The following is a 12,635-nucleotide window of genomic DNA, read 5'->3' on the forward strand; positions in this document are numbered from 1 at the left end:
ATTATAGGATGATACATTTATGTGATCAGAGCTCTAAAATTCTGGTCAACAGGTTGCCAGAGGCAACTGGAATTTTTAGGTTGGCAAGCAAGAGTATAAAATCTCATGTTAATGATGGTATCAGAACTTGATGGCAAGCATAACTTTAATCAATTTAGCTCAAAAAGATGGAAAAAATCTATTTTTTTCCAATACAGATCTCTGGAAATGGAGTTATTTTAAAGATTATAGGGAAAAAAGTGATTTTAATCTCTCCCCAACCAAGACTCACTAAAAAGGGTAACGAAACAGCTCTAGCTGATGAAGGAAAACTCTTCCTTATAAATAATTACAGCTAATGAATGCAGAAGTAGAATAGACTTAGAAAATCACCATATTACCAAACCTAATGAAACAACTGATTCAGGAAATCTTAAAAGTTGATAGGAAATCACAAAATCAAAGGGTGCTGAACCCTACAAGGAGCCTCCCTCAAGAGGTACAGCATTATGCCCCCAGAATCACTATGAATATTTTCGCCAAAAGTGTTTAACTGAATCCACTGGAGTTTTTTTTAATATTTTTTATTTTATTTATTCATGAGAGATACAGAGAAAGAGAGGCACAGACATAGGCAGAGGGAGAAGCAGGCTCCATGCAGATAGCCCAATATGGGACTCAATCCCGGGACTCCAGGATCACATCCTGAGCCGAAGGCACACGCTTAACCACTGAGTCACCCAGGTGTCCCCATTTGAGCTTTTGGATCTCACTTTCAGGATAAAGAAGTTGCAAGGAACAAAAGAATGACATAAACAGTATCAAAAGAAACAATCCGACAAATCCAGAAGGTGAGATAGCCTACAAGACCAAGTTTCTTAAAATGTAAATAGCATGGAAAACAGAAGGAGAGAGAATATATGTTAGTAACTATTAAATCTAGCTGATGGGTATGAGGAAGGGGTTTCATCACATAGTCTACTGTTCTCTAAACTACTTTGAAAACTTTCATATTAAAAAGTTTAGAATTCAAAAATAAATAAAATAAAATAAAAAGTTTAGAATTCATACAAATCTAGTATTTGTGCTTTACCCAATACTGATATACAACCAATGACATACATGGTAAGTAGGGTATGTTTCTTTATTTTTGTACCCTAAGGCAGAGAGCAGGGATTAAATAAATTTTTACTGGAACACCTGGGTGGCTCAGCGGTGAGCATCTGCCTTTGGCTCAGGGTGTGATCCCAGAGTACCGGGATCGAGTCCTACATCAGGCTCCCTGCATGCAGCCTGCTTCTCACTCTGCCTGTGTCTCTGCCTCTCTCATGAATTAAATAAACAAAATCTTAAATAAATAGATGTTTATTAAATGAATCTTTTTAGACTGACCCTTTCCTCTATTCTAAAAAACAAGACAAAAGCAAGCCTTATCATTGCAGGATCACAAAAAATACGTCAGATTAATAAGCAGTAAGAAACACCCACTAAAATAGGACAACTGACTGTTACAATTCAGTCTCTTAAGAGTATGCAGCTCTAGTCCTTGCAGCATTCATAGAATGTTAGAGTTCTATCAAAGGCAGATTCTGACCTTTCAACTGAAGAACACCGTAAATTAGGAAAGATGCATTCCTTTGTTACCTTGACTTACTTATAGTCAAGTGCACTTGACTTCTAGTTACACTAATAGTCTATTATAATGACTTCACTGGACTTTGGCAAAATAAAAACTTAATAGCACCACACCTGAGACCAACAACAGACTGGGTATCAGTTGCAAGCTACATATGCTTCTTTTTCTAATCTCTCTTCAGATTTTCTTTCTTCTTTCCTTTTTCCCCTCTCCTCTTTTGCAACTCTACCTTTAAACACTTTAAAAGCTATACAACTTACTAGAACTCTTTACAACTTTAATGAAGAGATAACAGTAAATAAAATGGAAACACCCAGAAGAAATACCAACTGCTATTTTGACTGACCTCAGAGGTTCACCTTCTGTTTAAAATTTAGGTTGATTCAGACTACAGCTTGGAAGCATAGCAGCAAGATTACTTATGCCCTGGGGGGGGGGGGGGGAGAAAAAGAGTATATGTTTACTCTTAGATTATGAAGTTATTAAAATTAATAAAAATAAAGTCTAGAGTTGCAACATAAAAGTGCGATCATCTCCAAATTAATTTGGAGCTTTTTCTTCTATTTAACTTTATAATGAGAAACTATTTACCATTATAAAGTTAAGGGAAATAGATACATTACAAATGAGAAAACTTTTTAACATTTTTTTCCTCTCAAAATATCTATTTACTGAAATAATTAATACAAAATAATAATTTATGTACTGTCATATATGCTGAGAAACAAACATTTGAAAAGATCTCATCCACCTGGTATTAACTGAAATGGCACAAAGAAGTAATACAATGCATTAATTTAGATTTTTCTATAGAATACTAAGTTTAAAAATTAACACCAGTAAGGTGAAAAGTTTGTCCCTCAAACGTTTGCATTTTATTCCCATTAAATCAACAGCTTTTAAAAGTAGATAGAAGTTGTCTATTTGTGAATAGACAAATCTATTCACCTTTTTATCTTCCAGCTTCTCGCACACAGCAGTCATTAAATACCAACTGAAAAAATGGAACGGTCTCTGGCTCCATTTACTTTTAAAGGTTAATGATAAAAAAATTTTGTATTTATGAGAACCAAAAAGCTAGTGGAAGCATGGTTTGCTGTATTTCCAAAGCTCTAATGGTATATCAGAACTCAATGCATAGATTTTTCTGTCATAGGTTATAAACTCATACAGCATAGGCATTATAACTAGCTATATATACAGTGCTTACTAGAGTTGCAAACAGATGTGCACTCACTCGCTACCATCATTTCCAATACACATATTTACTTCTCTAAAAATAACTCTAAATGAAGTTGCTTTTACCTATTCATGTTTACTGGTTGTAATGAACAACTTTTTCTATTCTCCTTTTTAGTTTTCTGAACATCACTTGTAACTTGACCTTCAGAGCACAAGCTCTGTCTGGTTCATCATGCTACCTAAACCATTCACTAGCTGTCTGAACATGGGCAAATTATTCTCTTAGTTATCTCATCTATAAAACGGAAGATATGTGTCTACCTCATAGAGCTCTTGTGAGGATTAAATGAGAAACACATGAAAACTCAGCAGAAGCGCCTTCAAAAAGGTAGAGTTTAATTCACCATAAAGATGGTCTCAGTATCACTTTAGATAGCACTCCTCAAGTTTACAACTGGGCTGGGAGCATGGGGGACTGTAGAGTTGGTAATCAAGCCATGCCAATTCTACTCAACTCGTTTTTCTTCTTTAAAAGCAATCTGAGACTTAACCAGATTTCATTTCGTATTTTGGAAAAAATCTCTGCCTGTCCCTACCTCTCACAATATCATAAATTGAAGCTTTTATTACTTAAAAAAAGAAGAAACTTCAGAAGTTTCCTTATGCACAAAAAATTTTTATTTGCATATTTTCAGGAGTTTAATTTGTATTACTTGTAGCCATTTTTGTTTGTTGACCAGTCACTTCTACTTTTACTATGTTTTTCAATGCTTCTTGCCCCAAGCTTTTATGGAAGCTACTATTCATATACAGTGTTTAATACACTTAGGCTGAGAAAAATACAAGAAGAGAGGTGAGGTGAAATTGTGAGAAGCAGAACAGAAAAAAAATACAACAAAGAAGGCAACAGTAGAAGTCAAGGAAGTAAGAAGTTAGGTATTTAATAGAACGCTTCAATTCAGTCTGCAGTTGAAAAACTTGACTTGTCTACAGAAGATGTGTGTTAAATGAGGAAATAGGTAAAATACCAAATGGCTAGTCTTTTTGGGAAACAATTTAGCATTACAGTATTTTCTCAACATTGTAAATGCACATTTCTCTGACCCAGCAATTCCACATAAGAACTTTAAACCGAGTATACTCCCCATGTTCCTCAAAAACCTGAAGCATGTTTATAACATGGAACATCTGCTTTTAGGGTCACTCAGAGGCAGAGATAAAAGTGAACCATACGGTGAATTGTTATTCAGCCACTAAAATGAGTAAGATAAGACTTTTATATGCTGACATATATTGATATATAAATTGCCTTAAGAAGTAAAAAAATAAATAACTTATGATACAGCATGAATAATTCTGCCACTTGAGGGTTTTTTTCTTATTAAGGATGCAATTTAGTGGTGCGTGAATGGCGCAGTTAAGTGTCCGACTTTTGGTTTTGCCTCAGTTTGTGATCTCAGGGTCATGAGACAGCCCCACATCAGGCTTCACGCTCAGTGCGGAGTCTGCTTAAGGTTCTCTCTCCATCTGCCCCTCCCCACCACACACACACAAGACACACACACTATCTCTCTCTCAAATAAACCTTTTTTTTTTTTTTTAATGAATGCAATTTGGCATAGAAAATTCCCACATTACAAAAACTCTTAAAAACTAGTGAGCTCTGGGAAGCAAAAAGAGACCAGGAAATGTTGATTATTTTGTATTTTTCTCTTCTTTGAATTATTTTACCATAAGTGTATATATTTAAGATTTTATTTGAGAGAGAGAGAGCACCAGCAAACAGGGGGGAAGAGCAGAGGGGGAGAGACAAGCAGACTCTGCACTAAGCACTGAGCCTAATGTGGGTGGGGCTCAATCCCACAACCCCTGAGACCTATGACCTGAGCTGAAACCCAAGAGTTGGATGCTTAACGGACTAAACCACGAGTGTGTATTTTTTAAAAGTAAATCTACAGATTTTTAAAAGTCAAAGCAGCAGCTGATCAGCATAGCCCATAGTAGCTGATACAGATAATAAACAACATACAATGTAACTATGAGACTTTGGTTAAATTACCTAACCTCTGTCTCATTTTCTTATGAAGGATTTAGAGTAAATTTCTATAATCTAGTTAAAAAGGGTTATCTCTGGTCATGAGAATAAAATGTAGAGATATGCTGAATTTTGTAAAGGGATAGATTTTAAGAAAAGACTTAGTATAGTATACTCAGATATTTAATATAAACTTTTATGTATGTTTCAGCATCTATCACAATGCTTGATAAAGGGCTTCATTAATTATTTCCTGATGAAAGAAAAGGACTGATTACAAGTGATTTGAAAGCAAGGATTTAGAAACCCCACACTTTCTTCTTCACCATATAATCTTTTTTACTAATAAACATAGCAACTGCAAAATCTGGAAAACAAGACTATGAAGTCACATACGACAATAATAAAAAAATTTATCTTGTGGGCAGCCCCAGTGGCACAGGGGTTTAGCGCCGCCTGCGCCCGGGGCATGATCCTGGGGACCCGGTATCGGGTCCCGCTTCGGGTCCCGCGTCGGGCTCCCTGCGTAGGGCCCGCTTCTCCCTCTGCCTGTGTCTCTGGCTCTCTTTCTCTCTGTCTCTATGAATAAATAAAATCTTTTTTTTAAAAGATTTTAAAGAGAGAGAGGCAGAGACACAGGCAGAGGAAGAAGCAGACATCATACAGAGAGCCTGACGCGGAGTCGATCCAGGGTCTCCAGGATCACACCCTGGGCTGCAGGTGGCGCTAAACCGCTGCGCCACCTGGGCTGCCCTAAATAAAATCTTAAAAAAAAAAAAATTAATCTTCTAATTCCAGTATTTTTCAATGAAATAACATAGCACTGTATCATTAAAAACGACATTTACACATTGGTTTAATAATAACTTAGAAAATATTGCTAACTGTTAAAGATGAGTGATAAGTACATTATGGTTCGTTACATTCTACTTTTGCACTGTTTGAAAATTTCCATAATGGTAAGTTAAAGATGATTCAGTGTACAGTTACAGAGACTTACATTAAATTCTTTTTTTTTTCTTTCCTCAAACAAGATCTTCTTGAGGACAATCTTATAATTATTTGGATTCTCCATGGTGCTTTGCCCATATTGAGTGGTAAAATATTTTATTCTTCACTGAAATTTATTATCAAGTAAATACACTAGTATTCAATGAAGAAAATAACATCCTAATACTGCTACTCTGATTTTATAGCATCAAAAGTCAATTCCAATTTATCTGTCCTTCCTTCAGTCTTAATATTAAAGATCCTTAGGCACAACTTCTCAAGTTAGGGAAATTTGATTACAGATTAGCCAGGCTGCAAGCCCTTTCCTTTATGGGATTAAATTAACTGCCATCTCCTTGGAAACAATTGGGATTTAGGAAAAACAAAAGGACAGATAACCATGGTCTGGTTCAGATCATCCAAGTTATCACATATGGCTAGAAAAATCTAGCTCATGACAATGATCACTGTTATGGAACGAACTGTGTCCTCTTAGAGAGATACGTTTAAGTCCTATCCACACTCCCATAAACTTTGAGTGTGACCTTATCTGAAAATAGCGTCTCTGCATATGTATTTTCAAGATGTGAGGTCATACTGGATTAATGTAGGTCCTAATCTAATAATTGGTGTTTTTATTAGAGACACAGACCCACATAGGGAGAACACCATTATGACTGGAGTGATGTGTCTACGGCTAAGGAAAACCAAGAATTGCTGGGAACCACCAGAAGCTAGGAAGAGACAAGAAACGATCTTCACCTAAAACAAGGGTGGGGAGCTGGGAGTGGAGCAAGCAAGTATGGCCCTGCAAAAACCTTTATTTTGGACCACTAGCCCAGAGAACTGTGAAGAATAAATTTCTGTTGTTTTAGGCCCTCAGTTTACGGTAATTTGTTACAGTATCCCTAAGAAATTAATACAACCAGAAATGATCATCATTTATCTATTTCTTAAATGACTATATTAGAACATTTATTGCTCTGAGGTTCTTAAATTTACTTATTTAAATGACAATCATTAATATTTGCAAAAGTCCTCTCATAGACTAACAGAGATGAGTGAGGATGAAAATGCAGTGTTTGTTTTTTTTTTCAGTGTTTGTTTTAAAGCACTTAAACATCAATTGCAAAATCAGAGACAAAGAAACACATCTATCCTTTAATGCATATGGTGAAACGTTTCTCACAACACACACACAAAGTTTAGAAACCACAAAATTCAACAGTCCTCTTTTCTGCCATTTCAGGCCTACAACACCAGGTGACTGACCTCAAAGCCAAAAAGAATTCATTTGTTCAATTCAGGTTAGGTGGAAATGGCCCCAATAGAGACTAACCTTGTAATCATTTAAAATGCAGTAAAACTTTTGCTACTTGATGGGACATATGTTCTAGTACATATTGAAATACTTTGCAGCTTGCAGATCAAAAGAGGCACTCAAAAATATTGGAAAATTGGATAGTTTGGTAATAAATACAAAAAAAGTGATAATTGAAAAATAAATGTAAAGAGAGAGAGCAAGTCTAAAGGAAATGACATCCCAGGAGCAGAAAGCATACATATCTTGGTTCTAATACCACTCCCCAATAAAGAGAATCAGAACCCTTAGAGAAATAACTGATTCTTCAGAGTGAGGAAAAAACATACAGTATGATCCTGGAGCATCTTGTAGTGCCAAGAAGAAAACCGCTAAAAAAAATTTCTTTCAATAAAAAAATTTTAAAATTTAAAGGATGGGGGCATGTCACAGTAGACAACTGAAAGAGCTCCCAATGTCCAAAGCTGTTAAAATTTGAGCAACAAAATAAGGTTAACACTGCATTACAACACAAATTAGGACATAAATATCTAAATACTGATGTAAATAAATGATTAAGTAAATTGGCAGGGACAAATTTTCCATGCAGAAGAATTCCAAATAAATTGTGTAGATACTCCACCCTAAAGGGAAAACATAACCCTCTAATCCTCAAATGTAAACTGTGCAAAAGGACTTCCTTCCAATGAGTACAGTATGGAAAAGAGGAGGTGAATAGGAAAGAGTAACTAGAGTGTAGAAACTTGACAAACACTACTTTAAGCAGGTGATCAAGGTCAATATCAATGTGATAAATCACATTCATATTACATACCCTTGATAGGATGTCCTGAAAAAAGCACTGCTCCTCTGCGATCTTCCTCTCAAAAACTCCTAATGCCAGTCTTACTATGAGAAAAACATCAAATTCCAGTAGGAGGGCAACCCACAACATATCTGACTAGTGATCCTAAAAACTGTCAAGGTCACTATTATTTTGCTAGGGCTGTCATAACAAAGTACCACACACTATGTAGCTTAAAGAACAGGAATTTATTTTCCCATACTTCTGGAGGCTAGAAGTCCAAGATCAAAATATCAGAAGGGTTGGTTTCATTTGAAGGCCCCATCTCTTTGGCGTATAGTCCGCTGTTTTATATGATCTCTACTTATAAAGACACGAGTCATGAGAGATTAAAACCTACTCTAATGACTTCATTCTAGTTCTTTAAAGACCCTATCTCAACATACGGCTACTTTTGAGGTACTGACTTCAACACATTTTTTCTTTTGTTTGTTTTTTTGGAGTTCAATTTGCCAACATATAGCATAACACCCAGTGCTCATCCCGCCAAGGGAGGTGGATGGGGGGTTGGGGTAACTGGGTGATGGGCACTGAGGGGGGCACTTGGCGGGATGAACACATTCATTTTGGAGGGACACAATTCAGCCTGAAACACTCATCAAAAACTAAGAAAGCCTGAAAACTGTCTCAACCAAAAGAAAGCTAAGGACACATGACAACTAAACATCATATAGTATTCTAAATGGAAGCCTGGGACAGAAAAAACACATTAAGTTAAAACTCAGGAAATATGAATAAAGACTTCAGTTGTTAATAATGTGTCAATATTAGTTCATTAGTTGTAACAAATGTATCACACTGACCTATGTTAATAATAAAGAAACTGTGTGTAAGGCAGGGATGTTTATATGGGAACTCTGTACCATCTGCTCAATTTTTCTGTAGATCAAAAACTTTATTTTTTTTTGTTTTTTTCAAAAACTTCTTAAAAAATACAGTGTGTTAATAATTTTTTTAAAAATACAGTCTCGTGAACATCTTCCAATAACCAGTTTACCGTTACTATCCCTATAGCCCCACGACAGTCCCACGGGTGAATCTTTAGCGTTCAAGTTTTGTTTTTTACTTTTGCTTGGCTGCACTTGTCACAAATTCCAAGTTAATTCTGCTCTTCTATGAATTAACCACCAACAATCAAAATCCGTCGCGTGCCCCATCAAGTTCAGATAATAACATTCACCACAAGATAACACAACTGAAGTATTGGATACTCCTCTTTCCCTTGTGAAGCTTAACACATAATGCCCATCGCTGGATAAAAAAACAGCAAAAATTCCAACTAAGGAGCCTAATTGTAGTTAACCGGAGCGTTTGCCCTTGGCTGCGCCTGCGTAGTCAGAACTCAACAGCGCAAAAGGTCCAGGTCCGGGCCCCCGCCTCCTCCGCCCCCCAGCACCCCCTGCCCATAACGGGGGGGGGGGGGGTTCCCACTGCGCACGCGCAGTGCTTAACGGCCGGTCAGGAGCCCAACAATTAGTCCCTTCTCATCCGAGAGAAAACTCCCATAGTTAGAGAAAGGGGTCATGAGCAATCTCTCTAATAACCACGTTTCCTTTTCACTAAGAGCACGGCTCTGACTCACCAAGTCGGGCGGACACCGCCGCTTTAAGGAGATGAGGTTCCAGCGGTCGCGCCAAGAAGCGTACGCAGCCTACGTGTTTAAGTTATGCTACCTTCGCCACAGAAACTAAGAAGGCTGTAATGGCCTGCCAAGTCCCCACGCGTAATTGTTCTCCACCACTTACCCACTCTGGTTCCGGAACACCGTTGTCGCCACCGTTCCGGTAATACCTCTCCAAACCTTTCGATGCTTCTACTTCTTCACGAACAAGACAAGATGGCGCCCGATTGGTTGCACCCGGAAGTGAATAATAATAACATCCGCTTGTCATCTGAAGCCATATTGCCCCCCATCCTGGTCTTTGAGCACGTGACTATTCCCCCATTTACTTGCCTCGATGCCATCTTTGTTTTGGGCAAAACCGCCGGGACTAAGTAGTCCCCATCATGCAAGTGTCTGAACATTCCTGTAGGACACCTCTTAATCGAATCATGCTGAAACCCATTTTCAGTTTTACAATGGTCAGAAGGCCAGGAGCTTAAGCGGTCAGTACAGAACGCCCTCAAATTTATTTATTTATTTATTTATTTATTTATTTATTTATTTATTTATTTATTTATTTATTTTTACTTCAGCAACGTGAGCCTCCTTCATAGGGGAAGTTAAGTTCCCCGCCAGGAGCATTTTCGCTTCGGAAAAGGGGGCTGAAGTCGCGGCGCTACTTTCAGACTACGGAGGGGCGTCAGGGTCAAACCTAACCAACTCGGGCGAGTTGCTACGTAAAGCCCACAGCGGCGCGTTTCTGGTCGGGACTCGTGGAGCGCTGGGGTGTCAGGGAGCGTTGCTGACGGGCTCCGCCTCGGGGAGACCGGACGGGAGCGACTGCCGTAGACCTTCCCTGGACCCGCGGCGATTGCTCTTTGTTAACCTCGGGACATCGCGCCCCCTCCTGGCGACATTTACTCGGCTCTACGTCACCCGGTTAGTCCCGACATGTCGTTCTTTACCCGTGACCCTTGGGCGGGGGGGAGTGGGGAAATCCGTTTCTGTCCTTTTGCCTCCTTTCTCTCGCCTGCAAGATGGCCTCCCTGATTGCTGCGGTTGCACCGCGTTTTTAATTTTTTTAATATGAACGACTTTTAAGGTCTCGAAAGGATCTGTTTCCGGGCCAGGAGCTACAAGTCATACAAGAAAACAAGATCATCACGGAGATACAGTGTATATTTCTCAACAAAATCTTGGAAAGTGCCTTCCTGGAGAGGAACGTGAAACTTTTGCGGAACTCAAGAGTAAACAGGGTTATTTCACTGGGGAAGTGTGGAGGGGGAAAAAAAAGGCAAATTACAGCAGAATAAAATGAAGTGCATCTAGATAGATATGGATGTGAGGATATAGACGCCACTTGCATGAAATTCCGTCTTCCTTAATAAAACCCTTGAAACCGAGATAGCCCTGGATGAGCATGAGAAGAAAGTCCTAGCTGAAAAGACGTGCCGGTCCTCAAACCCAAGTGGCCTTTGCAATAAAAATTTATCTTGGGAGAGACTCTTAGAGATCACACACCTGGCAACACCATGATGGGAGTGCATGAATATTATTACTACGGGAAGCAAAAAAAGACTCATTCTTTTAGCCCTTTTCCCTAATTTTCACTTAGCACAGAAAAAGACTACCCAAGTAGTCTAATAGATTTTTAAAACCAAAATTGTGGGGAAAAAAAAGACATATACCACATTTTATCAAGTGGTTCTCTCTGATTTTTGCTCTGTGACTTTGTCTTCCAGATTTTTTGCACAGGGCCTGATTTTCAAATTTGTTTCTCTGAGAAATTATTTTTTTGTTTTTATTATTTAAAAAAAAAAGATTTTTTTCATGAGACACAGAGAGAAAGAGAGAGGCAGAGACACAGGCAGAGGCTCCATGCAGGGAGCCTGATGTGGGACCCGATCCGGGGTCTCCAGGGTCATGCCCTGGGCTGAAGGCAGTGCTGAACCGCTGAGCCACCCGGGCTGCCCAGAAATTCTTTTTTTAAATGATTGAGAGAGAGAGAGTGTGTGTGTGTGTGCATGTGCATGAGTGGGGGAGGGGCTGAGGGCAAGAGAGAATCTCAAGCAGACTCCCCAGTGAGCACAGAGCTCTACTAGGGGCACCACCCCAGGACCCCAAGATCATCTGAGCTAAAGTCAGACACTGAAGGCCCCCAGGACCCCTCTGAGAAACATTCTAATCAGAAAAAGTGCTCTGCGAAACCTGATTCCCCTACTGAAACTATCACACTTTCCTACATCCTATAATCATGTTGTAATTGCCTGTTTCCCTAGTTAAAGAAATTTTCTGGTACTGTTACCCTGCCCCCATCTTTGCTCTCCAACCAGTTAGCATACTGCTTATCATAGAAGTTTTTTTTTTTAATTTTATATTAGGAAGAGGGAGCACAAGCAGGGGGGACTGGCAGGGGGAGAGGGAGAAGCAGACTCCTGGGCAGGAATCATGGTGTGAGCAGATGGCAGATGATTAACAGACCCAGGTGCCCCCATATAAGAATTTTTCCATTTGTCAAAGGGCTGAATATTGAACAATCCCAATCATTTTGGAGACCCATTGTCAAATGGAGATAATTATTAAATACCTCATGGTTTGTTCCTGGTGCCAACTCAAGACACTTAAGCAATCCCTCGTTAACAAGTTGGGAAATGAATTTTATAGTCCCACTTTCCCTTGCCTCACCACTGTCATCTAGGATTGCTGGGTAATGCTAGGATCTGAAGGAAACATCACACACATATACGTATTGCAACACCACAAACTTTCAGAATGTTTCTGTATTAAAATGTCTGTTTGAATAGCAATTGTGTACGTTTTCTACTGCAGTCTGGTCATTTCACACCTTGATCGAAAGTGCTGAAGCAGCCACCACCTTGCCAGTCTTGGCAATATGCTGTTTAGAACTAATAGGTTAGCCAACTTCGTAAATTAAATTTTCATGAACTTCCCCTGTTTGCATTGTTTGAACTAGAAAATTCAAAGGGAGGGTATGTTCAAGTTAGTACTTTGCATGATTGTGGAATCGAGTTAGCCTCAAAATTA

General features: G+C 38.8%; 1 protein-coding gene and 1 long non-coding RNA gene across 12 annotated transcripts in view; one reads left to right on the plus strand and one right to left on the minus strand.

Annotated features, from left to right (window-relative positions):
* PNISR (PNN interacting serine and arginine rich protein) overlaps window positions 1-9,886 on the minus strand; it is a 26,691-nt gene extending 16,805 nt beyond the window's left edge. For 6 of the 9 annotated variants that reach the window (XR_005368052.1, XR_005368053.1, XR_005368051.1 and 3 more), the window contains exons 1-2: window positions 9,733-9,873; window positions 1,962-2,041 (exon numbers count right to left, since the gene is read on the minus strand). The gene's annotated coding sequence lies outside the window, so the exon portion shown is untranslated. Of the gene's footprint in view, window positions 1-1,961; window positions 2,042-9,569; window positions 9,589-9,732 lie in introns of those variants that run through there. The other 3 variants (XM_038554789.1, XM_038554792.1, XM_038554788.1) reach the window with 3 other exon arrangements.
* On the plus strand, window positions 9,457-11,282 carry LOC106559554. Of its 3 annotated transcripts, none has more exons than XR_005368056.1 (3): window positions 9,457-10,093; window positions 10,184-10,529; window positions 10,693-11,282. It is a non-coding gene; the product is annotated as an uncharacterized LOC106559554 (long non-coding RNA). The 3 variants fall into 3 exon arrangements; XR_005368057.1 differs by having other exon boundaries at window positions 10,193-10,529; XR_005368055.1 differs by having other exon boundaries at window positions 9,474-10,529.
* The last annotated feature ends 1,353 nt before the right edge of the window (window positions 11,283-12,635 follow it).

Source organism: Canis lupus, chromosome 12 (assembly GCF_011100685.1).
Source record: "Canis lupus familiaris isolate Mischka breed German Shepherd chromosome 12, alternate assembly UU_Cfam_GSD_1.0, whole genome shotgun sequence".
In the NCBI taxonomy this organism is placed as follows: domain Eukaryota; kingdom Metazoa; phylum Chordata; class Mammalia; order Carnivora; family Canidae; genus Canis; species Canis lupus.